At 47.3% G+C, this 24,412-nt stretch overlaps 1 pseudogene; it reads right to left on the reverse strand.

The window, feature by feature from the left end:
• Nucleotides 1-2,840: 2,840 nt before the first annotated feature.
• On the reverse strand, nt 2,841-4,054 carry LOC129628111 (olfactory receptor 4C15-like; annotated as a pseudogene).
• Nucleotides 4,055-24,412: the final 20,358 nt, after the last annotated feature.

The raw sequence follows: 24,412 nt of genomic DNA on the forward strand, positions 1-24,412 counted from the left end.
AGAGTGCAACACCCTCCAGTATTGTCACCTGGAAAATCTCGTTGACAGAGGACCCTGTCAGGCTACAGTCCATGGGGTCACAAAGAGTCAGACATAACTGACACTAAGCACAGCACAGAAGAAAAAATTTCTGACAGATTGAGAAACTTACTTCTTTCCTTACAACCAAACAGATGACTTCCAATAGAGTATATTTTTCATATCTTCAACTTTCATTTACTTATAAGGTCAATTATGTGAAGCTTGAATAAAACACACAAACTATACTTCATTGAGATTTATCATTGCCTCCTATCACAAGTGATGATGGGATGTAAAGAGTTTATGGAGAAAGGGAACTCTTCATGTAGCCGTAATTCACACAGCTCCTTCCTGGTAACACTGGGTCAGACAGAACAGCAAGGTCTGTATTGGAGCAGAGAGAATGCTCTGAAAATGGAGTGAATTTCTTAATTCCATTCTTGGAAATTTAATTGGAGTAAACTATCCCTGAACTCTGAGACATAAATGCCTCTGCGGCCAGCTTTCTTCCCACCGTATCTCTCTCTCTCTCTCTCTCTCTCTCTCTCTCTCTCTCGCTGTTTTATTTTTGTGTATGTGTGAAAAATCATGAGGCTAAGTGTTTTCTTTTTACTGTACTGGATATTTATAGAAATTCACACAAGAGTTTGCAAATGCTTAAGGTAGGCTTTAAGCCTCAGGAGCTCCAAGGAAACTATTTCTTCCAAACCAGTCCCAAGTGATATGCAATGAGCTACCTAGCTCAAACAGTCCAAGGGCAAAATCAAGCCTTGGGGACAATTGGTTAAAGTTCAACTCATATGACTTGATTTGAGGTAATTCTGTTCTCTTCTGCATAAAATTTCCTAAGTCCATCTCTTCTAGAGGCCTGGAAGTCTTTGAAGACAGCTGAAAGCCCGTAGATGAAATATGTGTGTTTAATTACTCTTGTTTGTGTTATGTCAACTTGTGAACTGGTTTCGCTGGTGGCTCAGATGGTAAAGCATCTGCTTGCAATGTGGGAGAGCAGGGTTCAATCCCTGTGTCGGGAAGATCCCCTGGAGAAGGAAATGGCAAGCCACACCAGTACCCTTGCCTGGAAAAGCCTATGGACAGAGGAGCCTGGTAGGCAACAGTCCATGGGGTCACAAAAGAGTTGAACATGACTGAGCAACATCACTTTCAATTTCAAAGTGTGAATTATAGTTATCATCAATATCAAAGGGCTAATGTCAGCAATAATTACAGTTCTTTGGCAAATCTGAAACATTAATATGTTAATGTTTTTCTTTCTATTGTTTATTCATTTATTTTTAAAATAGAGTTGTTTTACAAAGTTTTGTTATTTTCAGTTGTACAGCAGATACATTAGGTTGGGCAAAAAGTTCCTTGAGATATATATGTATATATATATATATATATATATATATATATATATATATATGTATTTATATTTATATATGCAAAACAAAATCTCTAAGACAATTTTGTCTTCCCTTCAGAAATATTTCCCAAAATATCAAATGAGTGGCAAGAAGTGACAGTAATTTTTTTCATTCTTTTTTTACTTATAGATTCTAAGTCTTCTTAGTTCATTTAAGGATATTGAATTGCCAAATCAGAGTTCATAAGTGACCTAAAAATCAAAACTAAATTATTTCCTAGAACTTATGCTATTTTTTATAATATTACATTACTTACAGTTCAGTTCAGTTCAGTCACTCAGTCATGTCCGACTCTTTGTGACCCCATGAACCGCAGCATGCCAGGCCTCCCTGTCCATCACCAACTCCTGGAGTCCACCCAAACCCATGTCCATCAAGTCAGTGATGCCATCTAGCCATCTCATCCTCTGTCATCCCCTTCTACTCCTGCTCTCAATCTTTCCCAGCATTGGGGTATTTTCAAATGGGTCAGCTCTTCTCATCAGGTGGCCAAAATATTGGAGTTTCAACATCAGTCCTACCAATGAACACCCAGGACTGATCTCCTTTAGAATGGACTGGTTGGATTTCCTTGCAGTCCAAGGGACTCTCATGAGTCTTCTCCAATACCACAGTTCAAAAGCATCAATGCTTTGGCACTCAGCTTTCTTCACAGTCCAACTCTCACATCCGTACATGACCACTGGAAAAACCATAGCCTTGATTAGATAGACCTTTGTTGATAAAGTGATGTCTCTACTTTTGAATATGCTATCTAGGTTGGTCATAACTTTCCTTCCAAGGAGTAAGGGTCTTTTAATTTCATGGACGCAATCACCATCTGGAGTGATTTTGGAGCCCAGAAAAATAAAGTCTGCAACTGCTTCCACTGTTTCCCCATCTATTTGCCATGAAGTGATGGGACCAGATGCCATGATCTTAGTTTTCTGAATGTTGAGCTTTAAGCTAACTTTTTCACGCTCTTCTCAACTTTCATCAAGAGGCCCTTTAGTTCTTCTTCACTTTCTGCCATAAGGGTGGTGTCATATGCATGTCTGGGGTTATTGATGTTTCTCCCAGCAATCTTGATTCCAGCTTGTGCTTCCTCCAACCCAGTGTTTCTCATGATGTACTCTGCATATAAGTTAAATAAGCAGGGTGACAGTATACAGCCTTGACGTACTCCTTTTCCTATTTGGAATCAGTCTGTTGCTCCATGTCCAGTTGTAACTATTGCTTCCTGATCTGCACAGAAGTTTCTCAAGAGACAGGTCAGGTGGTCTGGTATTCCCATCTTTTCAGAATTGTCCACAGTTTATTGAGATCCACACAGTCAACCCCTGTCAAACAATGCTCATCCATATAAAATTTTTGTCTGATTAGAAAATTTGAATTTTTTATTCAACTTTAAATGTTTTATTTTTCATTAGAAACCATTATCTTATTCCACACTTTCCTCATGGCACTTCTCACTTCTTTGTTCCTGAAAGCTTAAATCAAAGGATTGAACATGGGAGTTAGGATGGTGTAAAGTATGGCTACCATTTTGTCAAAGGAGAAAGAATATGGAGGCCATACATACATAAATATGCATAGGATAAAGAACAAAATCACAACAGCAATGTGAGATCTGCAGGTGGAGAGGGCTTTCTGCTGCCCTTCAGAGCTATGGGTTCTCAGAGACAGCAAGATGACCCCATAGGAGACAAGCAACAAGGAGAAGATTAGGATGCAGATAAACACACTGTTGCTGCTGCTAAGTCACTTCAGTCGTGTCCCACTCTGTGCGATCCCATAGATGGCAGCCCATCAGGCTCCCCCGTCCCTGGGATTCTCTAGGCAAGAACACTGGAGTGGGTTGCCATTTCCTTCTCCAATGCATGAAAGTGAAAAGTGAAAGTGAAGTTGCTCAGTCGTGTCCGACTCTTCGCGACCCCATGGACTGCAGCCTACCAGGCTCCTCGGTCCATGGGATTTTCCAGGCAAGAGTACTAGAGTGGGGTGCCATTGCCTTCTCCAAAACCCACTGTTGGTGACTACCAAAAGCCCAAAGATGTGAGTGTCAGTGCAGGCAAGCTCCAGCAGTGGGTATAAGTCACACATGAAGTGATAAATGACATTGGGGCCACAGAAGGGCAGCTGGAAAGTGAAGAGAATCTGTATCATGGAATGAATGAAGCCCCCTATCCAGGCTACCTCCATCAGCAGGACACAGAGTCTGTGGTTCATGATAGAAGAATAGTTCAAAGGCTTGCAGATGGCCACATAGCAGTCATAGGCCATGGCACTGAGGAAAATCACTCCACCTCAGCAAAGAAGTGTTCAGCAAAGAGCTGGGTCATGCAACCTTTGAAGGAAATGGTTTTCTTCCAAAGGAGAGAGCCCACAATCATCTCTGGGACAATGACGGAGGAGAAGCATGCATCCAGAAAGGACAGAAAAGTCAGCAAGAAGTACATGGAGGAGCCCCAGAGTGCTGGGCTGCTACTGATGGTCACCACAATTAGCAAGTTGCCTCTGACAGTTGCAATGTAAATGAACAAAAATACAACAAATATTATTTTTTGCATGGTTGGATACTGTGAAAGCCCCAGGAGGACAAACTCAGTTACAAAGCTTTGGTTTTGCATAATTTCCAAGGAAAAGATGAAAGGTACCACAGTAAGCATGTAGAATCTACAGTTAGAAGAAAGACAAATGTGCCTCAGACCAGTTTTGAGAGTCATCATAGTCATCAACAAATTGGTGCCTCCATGTGAAAAATTGAATTATATTCTTGCACTTGCTTTTTCATTGAACACAAAGCTAGAAATTTGTTGAAGGTGGTAGGGGGATACCAAGAAGAATTGAAGTTTAGATAAATTGTTAAATGTTTTAAGATAGAGCTTCAATGTAAGAAAAGGTAGGGATCCACCTGGGGTGGGGATAAGATATAGTTGTTATCTCAACTGCCAACTCTGGTCATATGTTAATAGTAGTGGTTTCCTGGAGTGAATCGTGAGAAGAATTCTGAAGCCACATCCATGTTCTGAGGAAGGGAAAAGAGAAGTTTATTGGTCATGCCTGCCATGAGCATGAGTGGGAGAAGTGGGGTGGGGGGGGTGTTGCATGCCATCCGTGATCAGGTGACTTCCTTATTTACATACAGATAGAAGGAGAAATAAGACAAAACTGAAGAAGTGATTGGATCATAGCTATATGCCTAGTTATTTCTTTAAAATCTAAAAAAGACCTGAAACTTTAAAATCAACTAATTCATTCTTCAAAAAAAATGTCATTGTGAACACACCTTGCTGTAGACTAATACATATTAAATATCCATGTATTAAGTTGGTTTTCTTTTCACTCATTATTTAAAAACAAGAAGAAAAGCTGACAAAAATAAGTAATACCTACTAATATGTACTGTTATGATGACTAAGTTAAATAATGCAAGGAAGCAGTTGTTCAGAGTTAAGTGGCTATGAAACAGTCCACATTAGATCTTATTACCCAGTTTTTCTGGTAGGAAGTCCATGCTTAAAGAGATAAAATTAAAGAAATAACAGATGCTGGCTCTGGAGTTTTAACCCAGAACCTCTGACTCCAGCATGGAAGTGACTGACTCTACAGGGAAAGAAGCAAAAATTTTTCTAGCAAGAGCTTCAGAGCAGGAGGGGCTTCTCTAAAGTTTCCATTCACTGTAGAGGTTATAATCTGATTTCTGTGTTCATATTTGACTGATGCTTCTTGATGAAGGACACAGAGCCAATGATGTAGAATCAGAAGGTAATGGCCGAATTATTTACAGATACAAAGTGACAGTAACCACATGGGTAAGGAATAGAAACAGACTGTTGACTATAGACAGAGCCTGAGGCTTTATTCATTGCTAAGTATTTATTGAGAAATGCAAAAAAGCAAAATGGCCGCCTGGGGAGGCCTTACAAATAGCTGTGAAAAGAAGAGAAGCGAAAGCAAAGGAGAAAAGGAAAGATATAAGTATCTGAATGCAGAGTTCCAAAGAATAGCAAGAAGAGATAAGAAAGCCTTCCTCAGCGATCAATGCAAAGAAATAGAGGAAAACAACAGAATGGGAAAGACTACAGATCTCTTCAAGAAAATCAGAGATACCAAGGGAACATTTCATGCAAAGATGGGCTCCATAAAGGACAGAAAAGTTATGGACCTAACAGAAGTAGAAGATATTAAGAAGAGGTGGCAAGAATACACAGAAGAACTGTACAAAAAAGATCTTCATGACCCAGATAATCACTATGGTGTGATCACTGACCTAGAGCCAGACATGCTGGAATGTGAAGTCAAGTGGGCCTTAGAAAGCATCACTACGAACAAAGGTAGTGGAGGTGATAGAATTCCAGTTGAGCTATTTCAAATCCTGAAAGATGATGCTGTGAAATTGCTGCACTCAATATGCCAGCAAATTTGGAAAACTCAGTCATGGCCACAGGACTGGAAAAGGTCAGTTTTCATTCAAATCCCAAAGAAAGGCAATGCCAAGGAATGCTCAAACTACCGCCCAATTGCATTCATCTCACATGCTAGTAAAGTAATGCTCAAAATTCTCCAAGCCAGGCTTCAGCAATATGTGAACCGTGAACTTCCTTTTGTTCAAGCTGGTTTTAGAAAAGGCAGAGAAACCAGAGATCAAATTGCCAACATCCGCTGCATCATGGAAAAAGCAAGAGAGTTCCAGAAAAACATCTATTTCTGCTTTCTTGACTATGCCAAAGCCTTTGACTGTGTGGATCACAATAAACTGTGGAAAATTCTGAAAGAGATGGGAATACCAGACCACCTGATCTGCCTCTTGAGAAATTTGTATGCAGGTCAGGAAGCAACAGTTAGAACTGGACATGGAACAACAGACTGGTTCCAAATAGGAAAAGGAGTACGTCAAGGCTGTATATTGTCACCCTGCTTATTTAATTTCTATGCAGAGTACATCATGAGAAACGCTGGTCTGGAAGAAGCACAAGCTGGAATCAAGATTGCCCAGAGAAATATCAATAACCTCAGATATGCAGATGACACCACCCTTATGGCAGAAAGTGAAGAGGAACTAAAAAGCCTCTTGACGAAAGTGAAAGAGGAGAATGAAAAAGTTGGCTTAAAGCTCAACATTCAGAAAACGAAGATCATGGCATTTGGTCCCATCGCTTCATGGGAAATAGATGGCGAAACAGTGTCAGGCTTTATTTTTTGGGGTTCCAAAATCACTGCAGATGGTGACTGCAGCCATGAAATTAAAAGACGCTTACTTCTTGGAAGGAAAGTTATGACCAACCTAGATAGCATATTGAAAAGCAGACACATTACTTTGCCAACAAAGGTTCATCTAGTCAAGGCTATGGTTTTTCCTGTCGTTATGTATGGATGTGAGAGTTGGACTGTGAAGAAGGCTGAGCGCCAAAGAATTGATGCTTTTGAACTGTGGTGTTGGAGAAGACTCTTGTGAGTCCCTTGGACTTCAAGGAGATCCAACCAGTACATTCTGAAGGAGGTCAGCCCTGGGTTTTCTTTGGAAGGAATGATGCTAAAGGTGAAACTCCAATACTTTGGCCACCTTATGAGAAGAGTTGATTCATTGGAAAGACTCTGATGCTGGGAGGGATTGGGGACAGAAAGAGAAGGGGCCAACAGAGGATGAGATGGCTGGATGGCATCACTGACTCGATGGATGTGAGTCTTAGTGAACTCCAGGAGTTGGTGATGGACAGGGAGGCCTGTCACAAAGAGTCGGACATGATTGATCGACTGAACTGAACTGAACTGAATGCATACAAGGGCGCTGATGCTGAAAAGAGTCACTGCATGTCTCATCCTATGACCTCAGTCCTGAGAACTGCGTACAGCTCTACTCGTTCTATGGATAGGAACTGATAAGGGACAAAGAATCCTTGAGAAATAGAAAACAGCATGAAGGAATCCTCCTGTTAAATGTTCCCTGACAAGCCTGCCCTATCACAAAAAGCCAGTAGCTTCCTGCACTTCATAACTAGAAAAAGCGCCCCTTCTCATCACAACTATAGAAGAGTCACCCACCTCCCAATTTGAGAAGAGCACTCTACCGCATCTAGAGAGGAGCCAAACTACCATAATTAAAGAGGAGTTCCCCTTCCACAACTAGAGAGGTAGCTGCAAATGAAACTAGAGATGAGCAGGCCCACAGCAAACAAAGAGTGCACCCCCACTGCAATTAAAGTGGAGCCCATGCTGCATCTAGAGAGTAGCCTCCCACACATCCCACTTAGATGGGGACCAATTTGCACATGGCTAATACAGAGGATCTGCCCCAGATTCATGAATCTAATTCAAGAGGAGTCTCCACCACAACTCTTAAGGAACCTCAAGTCATATACTGCAACTCAAGAGGCACCCCGAGATCCCTGCTGCAATTTCACAGGATCCCTAGGCTGGAACAAGAAAAGGGGCCACTGGACCAAATGATGGAGAGGCTCCCTGGCCAAAACTGAAGTGGATTCCCCAGGCACAACTAGTGCCATGTCCCCAAGGGTAACACACCTAGAGAGAAGACCTTCTGCCTCCAATGAAGACGACCTTCCTGAAGGAAGTCAAGTGGAGGCCCTGACAACTAGAGAGCAGGAATCTCACGAATAGAAGTGAGGAACCCATAGTGCCAAAAGTAGAGAGGACCTTCCCCCATGGAGGCACACTCACCCAACCCCAGAGGATGCAACCTCAACCCTCAAGAGGAGCCCTCCTCCACAACTTGAGAGGAGCCTGCTGGACATCACACGCAGAGAGGAGCCCCTCTTCTGCTAATACAGATGAAGCTCACACAACAAGGAAAGAGGAGATGGAACACCACCACTAGAGAGAATCGTAGCTCCAGCAACTACAGAGTTGACCCTGACAACAATGATAGAGTAGTCCCTTTTCAAAACTAGTGAGCAGCCACCAGTCATTGCAACAAGACACAAGCCACCCTGCACATCCCTGCTACGGTGGGTCGCCTCAAGAAAACCCAACAGGATGCCCTACTGCAAGTCTCCAGGAGCACTGAATACTAACCAAGCTCAAGTATAACCCCGACTTCTGCGACAGCACTCCAGTGGAATCCTGCATCCCATGCTGCAAATCCATAGGAACACTAATTTCTTGCTGCACTTTGAAAGGAGCTCTCAGGTGCTGTGGCACTCCCCAGCCAACCCTGAGTTTCTAGCAACAACCACTAGAGAAGAACCCCGAGTTTCTGCTGCAACTCGAGAGGAGGCCCAACTCCCCTCCTGCAACTTGAGGAAACACGACTTCCCCACCCCAACTCGAGAGAAGTCTTGACTCTCCTGTTGCTATTTGAGAAGTATTCCCAGATCCCCATTGCAACTCAAAAGGAATCCTGTGTTTCCCGCCACAAGTGGAAAGGACACTGAATTCCCCCCTCGACCCAAGATAAGGCCTGATTCCCCTACAGCGACTAGAATGGAACCCCAAGTTTCCCCTCACAACACGATGGGAGGTCCATCTCCCCTGTTGCAACTCTAGAAAATCCCAAATTCCCCACCTCAACTCGACAGGAGGACTGACATCCCTATTACCACTTGAGAGGAAAGTGGAAGTCCATGCCTCAACATGAGACAAGGCCTGACTCCCCTCTTGCAACTCTAGAGGAACCCTGAGATCCCTGTTACAACTGGAGAGAACCCCAAGTTTCCCACCTCAACTCAAGATGATCCCCTATTCCCATGCAGCAACTTGGGAGGAATCCCGAGGTGCCCCCTTGCAACTCGAAAGGAGGCCTGACTCCTCTGAGGCAACCCAAGCATTCCTTGAGATCCCCATTGCAACTTGAGAGGAACCCTGAGTTTCCCATCTCAACTTGAGATGAGGTGAACTTGAGTGGAGGCCCTCAAAATTAGAGCAGAGCAATCCCACAAAAAACTAGTGAGGAGATCCCAGTGCCAAAAGTAAAGAGGATGCCCCACCTCACTGACACTACCCACTAGTATTGAAAAGGAGGCATCACTGCAATTCTAGAGGAGCTCTGAGTCCCCTGCCTCAACTCAAGAGGAGCCTTCCACAGCAACTTGAGAGGAACTCAGAGCTGTGCACTGTACTTGAGAGGAACACTGAGCACCTGCTGCAAATTGAGAGGAGCCTCATGTCCTCTGTTGCAACTCAAGAGGGACCCCAAGTTTCCTGCCACAACTCGAAAGGATCCCAAGACATCTGCTGCAACTTGAGAGGAGGCACCACCAGAACTTGAGGAGCTCTGAGTCTCCTGCTTCAACTCAAGAGGTTCTTGCTCGGCAAATCAAGATAAGACCTCAGGACAACTAAAGAGAAGCACGATGCCACCACAAGAGAGGAGCCCAGGCACACATCACTGAGAGAGGAGCACCCATGGCACAATTAGTGCAATTCAACTCACCACAACTAGAGAGGATCCCACACACTACATCTGGAGAAGAGCTCCACCTCACATTTCAGCTATTGAGGAAAAGCCCTGCACAATGTACCTAGAGAGGAGACCCCCACTGCAATTAGAAATTTGACCAACTACCACAACTCAAGAGTTGAACCCCACTGCAACTAGAGAGGAGCCTTTTGGATAAAACTAAATTGGAAATGCCACCACAACTAGAAATCAGCCCCTTACACACAGCAACAAGAGTAATGACTGCAACAACTTGAAGGAGCCACCACATCACAACTAAAGAGAAACCCCCAGTACAGTGCAACTACAGAGAGCCCCTGGCCACAACTTGTGTGTTGACCATGCATCACAATGAGAGAGGACCATGCAAACTACAACGCAACTAGAGAGGAACCACTGACTCCTTTGCTGCAACCCGAGAGGAGCCACTGGCCCCAGTGACAGAGGAACCCCCACAAAAACTGGAGAGGTTTCCCTTGCCACATGTAGACAGGTGGCCAGCAAGAATCACACACAGAGTGGAGCCCCTCTGCTGCACAAAGAGATGAGCCCCATGAAGTAACTCGAGAGGAGGCCCTCACAAGCAGAGAGGAGCATCCATGCAAAAATTTGTGAGGAACACTGAGTGCCAAAAGAAGAGAGGAACCCCCTTCACAGCCACCCATCACCACCTAAGAGGAGGGACCACTGCAATTCTAGAGGAGCCCTGAGTCCACAACCACAACTGAAGAGAAGGACTCCACTACTATTCAAGAGAATCCACTGGCAAAAAGGTGAGACCATGCCCCCAGACACCATACCTAGAGAGGAGTCACATTTTGGGAAATATAGATGAGTCCCCCAATCACAATAAGGAGGCCCTGCACATTGCAATGAGAGTGGACTACCCTCAGAAATTGCAGCTGAAGACTCCTCACCACAACTAGAAAGGAGCCTGCACACCACAACTAGAGAGTAGGACACTAGCACACCACAACTAGAAAAGAGTAGCCACACCACAGCTAAAGATAATCCCTAACCACAACTAGAGAGGAGCTTGCACATCACAATTAGAGAGAATCAAACCCACTACAACTACAGAGTTGACCCCAACCACAACTAAAGACCCATGCCAAAACAAGTGAGTAGCCACTGGGAAATTGCAACAAGAGAGGAGCCATACTGCACATCCCTGCTAGAGAAGAGTCGACTCAAGATAACTCATGAGGAGGCTCCCCTGCAACTCAAGAGGAACCCTGAGTAACCTCCAACTAGAGAGGAACCTTGAGTTCCCCACCATGGCTCAAGTGGAACCCTGAGACCTATACTGCAACTCGAGAGGAACCCTGAGTTTCCACCGCAACTCAAGAGAAGTTGTGAGTACTCTGCCGCAACTGGAGAAGGACCCCAAGTTTCTCTCTGCAACTCGAGAAGAAACCCATGTTCCCAGCTGCAACTCAACTGGAGCCCCAGGTACTCTGTTGCCACATGAGAGGAACCCCAAGTTGCCTGCCTCAACTCCAGAGGAGGCCCAACTCCCCAGGTGCAACTGGAGAGGAACCCCAATTTAGCCCACCATAATTCAAAAGGACCCCAAGCACCCTGCTGCATTTCAACAGGAGGCACCACCACAACATGAGAAGAGCTCTGAGTCCCTTGCCTCAACAAGAGGAGCTCTCATGACAAACTGAGACAAGACATCAGCAAAACTAGAGGAGCACCATGCCACTGCAAGAGAGGGACTCAGGCACACATTACTACAAGAGAGGAGCACCCACAGCACAATTAGAGAAGGGCAGCTCGCCACAACTTGAGAGGAGCCCACATACTGCACTTGGACAACAGCCCCACCTCACATTGCAACTATTGAGGAAAACCGGTGCCCAATGCAACTAGAAAGGAGACTCACCACCACAACCAGACAGTGGACTGCCACTTCAGATAGAGAGGAACCTTCTGGATATAACTAGATTGGAAACCACACCACAACTAGAGAGTATCCCCTTGTCCACAGCAGAGTAACAACTGCAACAACTCAAAGGAGCCACTACACCACAAACAGAGAGAAACCCCTGCTGCTAAGTCACTTCAGTCGTGTCCGACTCTGTGAGACCCCATATACAGCAGCCCACCAGGCTCCCCCATCCCTGGGATTCTCAAGGCAAGAACACTGGAGTGGGTTGCCATTTCCTTCTCCACTACATGAAAGTGAACATTGAAAGTGAAGTCACTCAGTCGTGTCCGACTCTTAGCAATCGCATGGACTGTAGCCCACCAGGCTCCTCCATCCATGGGATTTTCCAGGCAAGAGTACTGGAGTGGGGTGCCATTGCCTTCTCCGAGAGAAACCCTAGAACAATGCAACTAGAGAGAGCCCTGGGTCACAACTAGTGTGTTGAACATGCTCCACAATGAGAGAGGAGCTGGCACCTCAAATCTGGACAAGGGTCCCCTGCATACCACAAAGACTGAAGGACACCACTCCCCAACACATCTATAGAGGACCAACTGAGTCCTTTGTTGCAACACCAGAGGAACCACTGGCCACAATGACAGAGGAGACACCCACCAAAACTAATGAGGTTTCCCCCACCACAAATAGAGAGGTGTCCACCAAGACATCACACATAGAGAGAATCCTCTCTGTAGCAAATAGAGAGGAGCACCCTGAATTAACTCAAGATGGGGCCCTCATAAGTTGAGAGGAGCAACCATGATAAAAAAATTGTGAGGAATACCTAGTGCCAAAAGAAGACAGGAGCTCTCTGCAGAGCCCCCCATCACAACCTAAGAGGAGGGACCACTGAAAACTGAGAGAAGCCCCGAGTCCACAGCCACAACTCAGGAGGAGGACTCCGCCACTTAAGAGAAGCCACCGGCAACAATGTGAGGGTATGCACACAGACATCATACCTAGAGAGGAGTCACTATGCAGTAAATGTAGATGAGCAACCTCTAACTCAAGAGGAAACACAAGTTCCTTGCCACACTGCAAGGGGCACACTGAGCCCCATGCTACATCTCAAAAGGAACCCCAAGTTCTTCAGTGAAACTCGAGAGGAACCCCAAGTTCCCCACCTCAACTCGAGAGGAGGCCTGACTCCCCTGCTGCTACTCAAGAGGAACCCCACGTTCCCCGTTGGAATTCAAGATGAGCACCAAGCCCCCTAAGGCACCTTGGGAAGATTCCCAAGACCACCACTGCAACTCAAGAGCAACCATGGGAATCCAGCTCAAATGAAGAGGAGACCTATTTCCCATCACGAGGACAGCCTCCCAAAAAAAGACAGAGGAACTCCCCCAGCAGAAGAAGAGGACGCCCTCACCACAACAAGAGTGGGGTCCCCAGGACATTGCACCTAAAAGGAGTCACTTGGGCACAAATAGAGATGAACCCACTGAAGTATCTCTAGAGGAGCTCCGCAAAATTAGAGAGGAGCAATCCCGTGAAAAACTAGTGAGGAGACTCAGTGCCAGAAGTAGAGAGGACGCCCCACCCCATGGAGACAACCCACCACAACTCAGGAGGAGGCGTCACTGCAACTAGAGAGGAGCTTTGAGTCCTGTGACTCAACTAAAAATGGGCTTTCCATGGCAACTGGAGAGGATCTCCTAGTTCCTCTGTATTCGAGCAGAACACTGAGTACCCTCCACAACTCAAGTGGAGCCGTGAGTCCACTGCTGCAACTCGTGAAGAACCCTGAGTTCCCTCCCACAGTTCAAAAAGACCCCGAGCTAGTTGCTGCAACTCGAGAGGAGGCAGCACCAGAACTCAAGAGGAGCTCTGAGTCCCCTTCCTCAACTCAAGAGGAGCGCTTCTGGCAAATCGAGATAAGACCTTAGCACAACTAGAGAGGAGCACCACGCCATCACAAGAGAGGGGCTCAGGTCATATCACTACAAGAGAGGAGCATCCACACACAATTAGAGAAGTGCAGCTTGCTACATCTAGTGAGGAGCCCACATACCACATCTGGAGAAGAACCTCACTGAACATTGCAAATATTGAGGAAAACCCCTGCCCATCGCCAATAGAGAGGAGACCCCCACCACAACTAGAGACTTGACCACCCATCACAACTAGACAGTTGAACCCCACTGCAAATACAGAGGAGTATTTTGGATAAAACTAGATTGGAAAACCCACCACAACTAGAGAGAAGCACTTCACCAAAACTCGAGAGGAGCCCCCGATTCATCTTGACAGGATCTGAAGCCCCCTTTTAGAGGAGTCCTGAGCTCCTGCAGCATATTGATATGTGCTTCCTGAGACAAGTAAAGAGGAACCCACAACCTCAAGTACAGAGATGCCCTCACCACAGTGCAAGAGCCTCTTGAACACCACGATTAGCTTGGAGTCCCCTGCCACAACAAGTTGGGTGCAACAATAAGTTGCACCCTGCCACAATTAGAGAGGATTATGCACATCACAACTAGAGAGAAGTTACCAACAACTATCAAGGAGCCCCTGGAAATCAACTTAGAGAGGAGCTTGCCAGCACAACAATAGACAAGCACCCCACCACAACTCCAGATGAGCCTACATTCCTCATGTGGAGAAGAGCCACATAGACATTCCACCTATTGAGTAAAAGCCCCTTCCAAGGCACCAAGAGAGAAGAGCCCTCAACACAACTACAGAGTTGACTACCCGTCACAATAAGAGTGGGTCAACCCCAACAAAATTACTGAGGAACCCCTAGTGCCAAAGGTGGAGAGGACCTCCCCTGTGGAGTCACCCACACCCCAACCAGAAAGGACACATCCCTGCAACTCAAGAGGAGGCCTCACCACAACTCAAGAGGAGCCTGCTGGACATCACACATAGTGAGAAGTCACTATGCTGCTAATAAAGATGAACCTAACACCACAAGTAGAGAGAAGCTTGCACACTAAAGAGAATCAAACCCACAACAACTACAGAGTTGACCCCGACCACAATGATAGAGAAGTCCCATGCCAAAACTAGTGAGTAGCCACCTGACATTGCAGCAAGACAGGAGCCACCCTGCACATCCCTGCTAGAGATGAGTCACCCACTCAAGACAAGTTGAGAGGAGGCCCCACCACAAATTGAGAGGGACCCTAAGTACCCCTCCCAAACTCAAGAGAAACCCCAGGTTCCCCACCACAGCTCGAGTGGAACCCTGAGACCCATGCTGCAACTCTAGAGGAACACTGAGTTCCCACTGCATCTTGAGAGGAGCTCTGAGTCCCCTGCTGCAACTCAAGAGGAACCCTAAGTTTCCCTCCGTAGCTAAAGATAAACCCCGAGATCCCCACTACAACTTGAGAGGAGCCCCTTCTCCTCTGCTGCAAATCAAGAGAATCCCGAGTTACCCAGAGCAACTCAAGAAAAGCCCCAAGCTCCCTGATGCAACTCGAGAGGCTTTCCAAGAGGAGCCAAACCCACCACAATTTGAAAGGAACACTCTACCACAACAGGAGAGGAGGCCCCATACCACTTCTAAAGAGTAGACCCCCACCCCTGCCACAATTAGAGAGGAGTCTGCAAACCACAACTAATGAGGAGCTGAAACCAAAACGTCAGTTGACCCCACTGCAACTAGAGTGGAGCCCAATGTGTAAATATACAGTAGCACACCACACATAAAAATGAGACAGGAGCCAGCTGCTAATTGCTACTAGCGAGGAGTTGCCCAATGTAGCTTGAGAGGAGGCCCAATCACAACTATAAAGGAACCCCAAGTCACTTGTCCCAACTAGAGAGGAACTCTGAATCCTCCACCATAACTCTATAGGAGCTCTATATCATCACAAAGAAGGAGCCCCTGGCAACAAACAGAGGAGCCCCCTGCCACAACTGGAAATGATTCCCCTGCCAAAATTAGAGAGGAGCCCTCTAGCACATTGCGCCCAAAGGGGTGGCCCTCTGACAATAAATAGAGATGCAGACCCTGATGTAACTCTAGACGAGCCTCTCACCATTAGAGTGGAGCAACCCCATGAAAACTAGAAAGGAGCCCCCAATGCCACAAGTAGAGAGAACTCTCCCCACAGAGAACCCCCAGAGGTTGCACCAACACAGAGAGGAGCCCTGAGTCCCCACCTGAACTTGAGGGAAGACCTATGCCAAAACTCAAGAGAAACTTATGGCAATGAGAGAGGAACCCACCTGCCAAAACTGGAGATTGTCCCACCACAACAACTGGAGAGAAGACCCAGGACATAGCACCTAGAGAGGGCCCCCTCCACCACAAATAGAGACAAGTCTCTGCTGCAAGTCGAATAGAATCCCCTACGACCAACAGAGAGGAATAACTTCGACACAACTAGAGAGTAGGTGTCACACACAACTAGAGAGGAGCCCCCTGAACATTGGCAATTGAGAAGAGCATCCCTGCATATTGCAATTAGAAGCCTCCTTTCAAAACTAGAGAGGAGGCTCCCATGCCAAAACTAAATAGGAGGGGCCATGTGATAATTAGAGAGTAGGCTCACAGATATCACACCTGGAAAGAGTGCCTGTGCACATCGCTACCAGAGAGTAAATCTTCTCCATATTTTGAAAGGAACATTCAACCCCAACTCTAGAGGTGACCTCTGCACACCATAACTAGAGAAGAGCCCCACTAACACAACTCAAGAGGAGACTGCACAACACAACTAGAGAGGAGCCCACTGACACAACTAAGAGTTGACCCCCCCATACCAACTAGAGAGGAACCCCATGCTGCAGATAGTTTAGCCACCAACACATTGCAACTAAACAGAAGCCACCCTGCACATTGCTACTAGAGAGGAGCCATCCCACCACAACTCGAGTGGAGGCACCACCTCAACTTGAGGGGAACACCAAGTCCCATTACGCAACTCAAAAGGAGTCCCTCACCACAACTTGAGAGGAGCCCACACACTGCAATTAGAGAGGAGACCACCTGGACACCGCATGAAGAAAGGAGGCCCCTCAACCTGCCCCTAGAGAGGAGCAATCTCATATACGTCTAGAGAGGTGGCTTCACACCACTACTAAAGAGTTGCCCCTCAAGCCACAAATAGAAATAAGCAAGCAAACTGCAGCTAGAGAAGAGCCACACAACATGATGCAACAAGACAGGAGTTTCCACTCCACAACTAGAGAGGACTTCCCCAGGCACAGCACATCTACAGAGGTGCACCCCGACACATCACAACTTTGAGCCCAACCACCAAAACCAGGGAGCTGAATACATGCTGCAGCTAGATAGTTGATCCCCAGGCACAATTAGTGAACAGCACACTGCTGTAACTAGAGAAGAGCCCCCATCCCATATATTGCATCTAGAGTGTAGAACCACTGCCACAACTAGAGTGAACACCCCTGCCACAGGTAGATAGGAGCCGGCCCCACACATCACAATTAGATAAAAGTGCCCATGCACATCAAAACCAGAGTGAAATTCCCATACAGATCATAATGAAAGAGGAGGCCAGCACTGCAATTAGAGAGTAGACCCATGCCATAATTAGAGATAAGCCCCAGTGAACATTGCCGTTAGAGAGGAGCATATCCACACATCACAATTAGACAGAAGCCCCCTACCATGCTGCAACTAAAAAGGACTCCTTCTGCCACAACTATAGAGTGACCTCCAGTAAATCACAACAAGAAAAAGGGCCTCTTCACATCACAATCAGAAAGGAGCCACCCCATCACAATTTGAGAAGAACACTCTACTGCAACTAAAGAAGAGCCCAGCTACCACAACTAAAGAGGAGCCTCCCCTGCCACAATTATAGAGGAGTCTGCAAACGACAACTAGAGAGGAGCTGACCCACCACAAATAAAGTGTGGACCCCCACTGCAACTAGAGTAAAGCCCCATGCTGCAACTAGACAGTATCCTCCTGCACATTGCAACTAGGTAGGGACCAGCCTGCACATCGCTACTAGAGGATCTGGCCCACTGAAGCTTGACTGGAGGATCCACCACAACTCTCAAGGAAGCCTGAGTCACCTGTGGTAACTCAAGAGGCACTAGGAGTTCCCTGCTGCAATTTGACAGAAGCACTCAGCTATAACAAGAAAAGGAGCCACTGGCCAAAATGACAGAAGGCTCCCCAGCCAAAGCTGAAGTGGACTCCCCCAGAAAAACTAGAGTGGAGTCCCACAGGACTTAGAGAGAAGACCTTTCTGCCCCAAATAGAGATGAGCTCCATGAAGTAAGTCGAGTGGAGTCCCTCACAACTATAGAGCAGCAACCCAACTAATGTTAGTGAGGAACCCCTAGCACCAAAAGTAGAGATGACCTCCCCTATGGAGACACCCACACCCCATCCAGAGAGGACATAGCCCCACAACCCAGTAGGAGTTTGCTGGACATCACAGACAGAGACGAGACCCTCTGCTGCTAATAGAGATGGACCTCACACCACAAAGAGAGAGGAGCTTGCACACCACAACTAGAGGAAATCGAAACCACCACAACTACAGAATTGACCCCAACCACAATGACAGATAAGTCCCAGGCCAAAACTAGTGAGTAGCCAACCGACACTGCAACAAGTAATGAGCCACCCTGCACATCCCTGCTAGAGACGAGTCAGCCCAAGATAACTCGAGAGGAGGCCCCACCTCAAGTCGAGAGAAACCCTTAGTATGCCCCCAACTCAAGAGGAACACCAAGTGCCCCATCATGGCTTGTGTGGAACCCTGAGTCTTGCAGTGTAACACAAGAAGAACACTGAGTTCATGCTATGACTCGAGAGATCTGAGTCTCCTGCTGCAACTCGAGAGGAACCATGAGAATCTGCCTAAATTCAAGAGGAGCCCTATTCTGCATCACATTGAGAAACCCCGGCAACAAAGACAGAGGCACTTCCCTGCCAGAGCTAGAGAGGATACCCTCACCACAACCAGAGAGGTGCCCCCAGGACATCACACCTTAAAAGGAGTCACTCTGCCACAAATAGAGATGAGCCCACTGAAGTAGCTTGAGAGGATATCTTCAAAATTATAGAGGAGCAATCCCAAGAAAAACTAGTGAGGACTGCCCAGTGCCAAAATTAGAGATGATGCCCCACCCCACAGAGACCACCCACCAAAACACAAGAGGCAGTATCACTACAACTCGAGAGGAGCTTTGTGTCCCCTGTCTCACCTGAAGAGGAGCCTTCCATGTCAATTCAAGAGGAACTCCTAGTTCCGCACTGTACATGAAAGGAACACTGAGTACCCACAGCAAATCAAGATGAGCCCCAAGTCCATGGCTGGAACTTAACAAAAAGCCCGAGTTCCCTGCTGCAACTCAAAAGATACCCATGCACTCTGCTGCAACTCAAAAGGTGGCACCACCAGAACTCGAGTGGAGTTCTGAGTGCCCTTCCTCAACTCAAGAGGATCTCTCACAGTAAATCGAGAATAAGACCTCAGCACAACTAAAGAGTAGCACCATGCCACAACAAGAGAGGAGCCCAGGCACACATCACTACAAGAGAGGAGCACCCACAGCACAATTAGAGAAGCTCACCTCACCACAACTAGAGAGGAGCCCACATACCACACCTGGAGAAGAGCCCCACCGCACATTGCAACTATTGAGGAAATTCCCTGCACAATGGAACTAGAGAGGAGACCACCACCATCACTAGAGACTTGACCACCCACCACAAAAAAGAGTGTTGACCCCCACTGCAAATAGAGAGGAGCCTTCTGGATAAAACAAGATGGCAAATGCCACCATAACTAGAGTAGGCCCTTGCTCTCAGCAAGTAGGGTAACAACTGCAACAACTTGAAGGAACTACCACACCATAACTAGAGAGAAACCCCTAGTACAGTGCAACTAGTGAGAGCCCCTGACCACAACTAGTGTGTTGACCATGTGCCACAGCATGAGAGGAGCTTGCAAGCTGCATCTGGGAAAGAGTTCCCCACAAACCACAATAATTGAGGAACACCATTGCCCAATGCCACTAGAGAGCAACCACCAAGTCCTCTGCTGCAACATGAGAGGAGCCAATGGCCAGAATGACTGAGGAGCCCCCCACCAAAACTGGAGAGGTTTCCCCCATCACAAGCAGAGAGGAGTCCACAAGATATCACACATAGAAAGGAGAATGTCTGCCACACATGGAAACATGGCCCCTGAAGTAAATCTAGAGGAGACCCTCACAAGTAGAGAGGAACAACCATGCTAAAATCTGTAGGAACATTTAGTGCCAAAAGAAGAGAGGACCCCCTTCAGATCCCCTCATCACAACCTTAGAGGAGAGTCCATGGCAACTTGAGAGGAGCCCCAAGGCCAGTGCCACAAGTCAAGAGGAGGACACCACCACTTCTTGAGAGAAGTGACCAGCCACAATGTGAGAGGAGGCCCCCAAACGTTATACATAGAGAGAAATCACTCTGTGGCAAATAAAGAAGAGCCCCACCACCACAACAAGAAAACAGGCCCCTGCATGTTGCAATGAGAGAGAACTCCCCACAGATATTGCAACTAAAGAGTCCCTCAGCATAACTAGAAAAGAGACCACACTTCACAACCCACCAGCAAACCACAACTGGAAAGGAACAGGCACACCGCAGCCAGAGATAATTGCCCATGACAGCTAGAGGGGAGCCCCCATTGATACTGGAGAGGAGCTCACCAGCACACTGCAACTAGAAAGAAACACCCATGCCACATGTAGAGAGGAGTCCACAACCACAACTAGAGACCCCCACTGAAATTCAGGAGGAGCCCCCTAGTTCATCTCAACAAGATCTGTTGCCTCTTTTTAAAGGAGCCTGAACCCCCACAGCAAATTGATATGGGCCTCCTGAGATAAATAGAGAGGAGGCCACCACCTCAAGTACAGAGATACCCACAACACAACTGGAGATTCCCGTTTGAGAGGAAGACCAAAACTAGCATGGAGTCCTAGCCACAACAAGAATGCACCCTGCCACAACTAGAGTGGAGCCTGCACATCACAACTAGAAAGAAGTCCCCCACAACTAGACAGGAGCCCCTGGAATTCGACTTGGAGAGGAATCCACGGGCACAACAATACACAAGCCTCCTACCACAACTCTAGAGGAGCCTGCATTTCTCAAGTGGAGGAGAGCCCCATACAAACAGAAACTATTGAGGAAAAGCCCCACCCACACAACTAGAAAGGAACTTCCTCACCACAACTAGAGAGATGACCACCCATCGCAAAGAGAGAAGTTCAATCCCAAAATTAGTGAGGAAACCCTAGTGCTACAAGTAGAGAAGACCCATCACCATGGAGCCTCCACATGACAAACGCAATAGCAGGCACAACAGCAACTCAAGAGGAGGCCCGAGTACCTGCAGCAACACTAGAGGAGCCCCGCAATGAAACTCAAGAGATGCCCCATGCAGCAACTCAAGAAGTGCCTCCTACTACAACCAGAGAGGAGCCCCAGCCACAGATTAAGAGCACTGTGTGCCCTGTAACAAGCTTAGAGCCCCCTGCCACAACAGGAAAGGAGCATCCATTCACAACTAAAGATGAACCTGCAAACCACAACTAGGGAAAAGTCCCCCCAAAATAGAGAGGAGCTCCCAATCAGATTGGAATAAGAGCAGAGCCAAACACCGCAACTTGAGGGGAGAACTCCACCACAAATAGACGTTAACCTCACTGAACATCACCACTACAGCTGAGCACACCCACATATCACAATTAAATATAAACCCCTTGCAATGAGTAGAGAGGAGCCCAACACGCCACAACTAACAAGTATGCCCCCTGCCACAGCTAGAGAGTGTTCTCCTTCACTTCACAACTGGAAATTGCACCCCTTCACATGACAAGCAGAGAGAAACCACCCCAACCACAGTTTGAGAGGAGCATTCTACCGCAACTAGAGAGGAACCCCCATACCACAACTAAAAAAGAGTGCCCCCACCAGAACGAGAGCAGAGGAGTGGGGGGGGGGACCATTAGTCTAACCCCACTGCAATTAGAGTGGATCATGCCTTAACAATACAGTAGCCCACTGCACATCACAACTACACAGGAGCCAGCTTGCTAATCACTCCTAGGGAGGAGCTGCACCACACAGCTCAAGAGGAGGCCTTACAGCAACTATAAAGGAACACCAAGTCACCTGTGGAAACTCGAGTGGATGCCCCGGGTCACCCAATGCATCTTGACAGGAGCCCAATGCTGTCACAAGGAAAGGGCTCTCCACGACAAAGACAGAGGAGTTCCCATCAAAATTGGAGAGGATTCCCTGGTCAGAACTAGAGAGGAGCCCTCTGGCACATTGCACCTAGAGAGGAGCCCCTCTGCTGCAAATAGAGACGAGGCCCCAGAAGTAAATCAAGATGAGCCCCTCACAACTACAGTGGAGCAATAACCTGAATACTAGTGAGGAGCCCCCAATGCCACAAGTAGAGAGGACACCCTTCCCACAGATAACCCTCAGAGGTGGTACAACCGCAACTAGAGAGATGTCCCTCCTGAACTTAAGAGGAGGCCTATGCAACAACTCAAGAGAAGCCCATGGCCACAATGACAGAGGAGCTCATCCAGCAAAACTGGAGAGTGTCCCCAAACCACAACTAGAGAGATGATCCTGGACATTACACCTAGAAAGGGTCCCCTCCACCACAAATAGAGATGAACCCCTCCTTCAAGTTGAGTAGATTCCCCTACCACCATCAGAGAGGCACATCCTTGTCACAGCTAAAGAGTAGACCCCATGCTGCAACTAGAGAGCAGCCCTCTGAACATTGACACTTGAGAGGAGCATTCCAACACATCGCAATTAGACAGAAGCCTCCTTCCACAACTAGAGAGGAGACCCCCGAGACACAACTAAAAAGGAGGGGCCATACCAAAATTAGTAGGCTTAGGCATATCTCAAAAGAGTACCTGTGCACATCGCTACCAGAAAGGAAACCCCCACCACAATCAGAAAGGAAAAATCCACTGCAACTCTAGAGGTGCCAATCACACACCACGACTAGAGAAGAGCCCCCCTAACAAAACTCGAGAGGAGCCTGCACACAATAACTGGAGAGGAGCCCACCCGACACAACAGCTGATCCCCCACACCAACTAGAGAGGAGCCCCATGCCACAGGTTGTGTAGCCACCCATACACCAAAACTAAATAGAAGCAACCCTGCACAATGCTACTAGCGAGGAGCCACCCCACCACAGCTCGAATGAAGGCTCCACCACAACTCGAGAGGAACACGAATTCCCCTGATGCACATTGAGAGGAGTCTCCCACCAAAGCTAGAGAGAAGCCCACCCAGACACTGCATGTAGAAAGGAGGCCCCACATCCTGTAACTAGAGAGGAGCAATCTTGCACACCACATCTAAGGAGGAGACTGTACACCACTACTAGAGAGTAGCCCCTCAAACTACAAATAGAAATGAGCCTGCAAACTGAACCTGGAGAGGAGCTGCACAGCACAATGCAACAAGACAGGAGTTCCCACTCCACAACTAAAGAGGACTTCCCCAGACACAGCACACCTAGGGAGGACCACCCCAGCACATCACAACTAGAGAGAAGCCCAACTGCCAAAACTAGAGAGTTGAATACACGCTACAACTAGATAGTTGACCCTCAGACACAACTAGCGAGGAGCACACCGCCAAAAACTAGGGAGGTTCCATCTCCCCCCATATATCGCAACTAGAGTGGAGGACCACTGCCACAACTAAATGGACACCCCTGCCACAGGTAGATACAAGCCCTCCCCATACATCACAATTAGAGAAAAGTGCCCATTCACATTACAACTAGAGTGGAACTCCCACACGGATCATTACAATAGAGAAGGGCAACCCTGGAACTAGAAAGGAGACCTCTTCCACAACTAGAGATAAGCCCCCCTGAACATCATCATCATTAGAGAGTAGCACACCCACACATCACAATTAGACAGAAGCCTCCTGCAATGAGTAGAGTGGAGCCCACCATGCCACAACTAAAGAGGACTCCCACTGCCACAACTAGACAGTAGCCTCCTGCTATCGTAACTAGGAAAAGCATCCCTTCACTTCACAACCAGAGAGCCACCCCCAGCACAATTTTGAGAAGAGCACTCTACCACAATTAGAGAGGAGCCCAACTACCACAACTAAAGAGAATTCCCCCCACCACAACTAGAGGGGAGTCTGCAATCAAGATTTAGAAAGGAGCCGCCCCACCACAAATAAAGAATGGACCCCCACTGCAACTAGAGTGGATCCCCATGTAGCAACTAGGCAGGAGCCAGCCTACATTGCTCTTCTAGAGAGGATCTGCCCCACCGCAGTATGAGAGGAGGCTCCACAACAACTCTAAAGAAACCCTTAATAACCTGCTTCAACTCAAGGGGAACCCCGAGTTCCCCATTACAATTCTACAAAAGACCTATGCTGTAACAGGAAAGGAGCCCCTGGCCACAGTGACAGAGGAGCCCCTCTGCCAAAACTGAAGTGGATTCCCCTGGCACAAATAGTGGAGTCATCCAGGACATAACACCTAAAGAAAAGCCCCTCTGTCACAAATAGAGATGAGCTCCCTGCAGTAAGTTGAGTGGAATCCCTCACAACTAGAGAGAAGTGACCCCATTAAATATTAGTGAGGAACCCCTAGCACCAAAAGTATAGAGGACCTCCCCTGTGGAACCACCCACACCCCAAGCAGAGCAGAC

The sequence above is a fragment of the Bubalus kerabau genome, chromosome 15 (assembly GCF_029407905.1).
Source record: "Bubalus kerabau isolate K-KA32 ecotype Philippines breed swamp buffalo chromosome 15, PCC_UOA_SB_1v2, whole genome shotgun sequence".
In the NCBI taxonomy this organism is placed as follows: Eukaryota; Metazoa; Chordata; class Mammalia; order Artiodactyla; family Bovidae; genus Bubalus; species Bubalus kerabau.